This window comes from Schistocerca cancellata, chromosome 3, assembly GCF_023864275.1.
Source record: "Schistocerca cancellata isolate TAMUIC-IGC-003103 chromosome 3, iqSchCanc2.1, whole genome shotgun sequence".
Classification (NCBI taxonomy): domain Eukaryota; kingdom Metazoa; phylum Arthropoda; class Insecta; order Orthoptera; family Acrididae; genus Schistocerca; species Schistocerca cancellata.
This window is the reverse complement of record NC_064628.1, coordinates 255,166,132-255,166,956: the sequence shown is the minus strand read 5'-3', so window position 1 is coordinate 255,166,956 and position 825 is coordinate 255,166,132.

Below are 825 nucleotides of genomic sequence, written 5' to 3'. Positions count from 1 at the left end.
GTTTTCCGCTGAGTACTGTTAGCTTCATATTGCAATCCCCTTACGCGTATGTTATACTGGTCCATATCCTGCCACACTTGCAGCTACAGCTGGTGGCCGTTAATGCAATGCCTCACGGTGACTTCTCATTATTTTAGCTAAAAACTGGGTAGCGGTGTTTCAACGGTAAGCTAAATAATTCGGGCCAAGTCATCGTACGGAAAACATGCCCGGAACAGCATAGAACCACCTTCGACCTACACCCTTCACATACTGAGGGTTACATGCGTCACTAGGCCGTCAGTGCACTCTGCGTCTTGCATCATTTGAAAAGAGGCGAAACGGTGACTCGTCAGAGCATACTACATGCCTCCAGTTAGCTAACGGCAAGCTGCTATGTGGGTTGGCCCAATGAAGAAGTGCAGTTTTATATACAACTGTGAACAATAGCCTTCTGTAAGGTACTCGTGTCTATTACACACAATTCCTATAGCAATGTTCTAGCGGAAACTGGTTGAGATGCACGTGGGCCATCTTTAAGTAACGGCAGCACTATCAACATTGAAACCGATGGCAGACAGAAGCTATAATTTTTGAATCTGGCCCTGAATCTAATTGGCTGATTTGTTGGTATTTGAGAGCGGACTGTCGAACGAGTCTGTTAGGAATTATGTACCTCACGCAGCCATGTAACATGACAAAAGAACAGGGATCGTAAAAAGGTCCTAACTGACAGTTACTGGAGAAGAGTATCGTACTTGTCAATGACAATCAGTTTCAAGAGCGACAGGAACTGATGCTGTCGCTGAATCTACATTGTCAACCAGTTTCCGAGAAAATACTGTG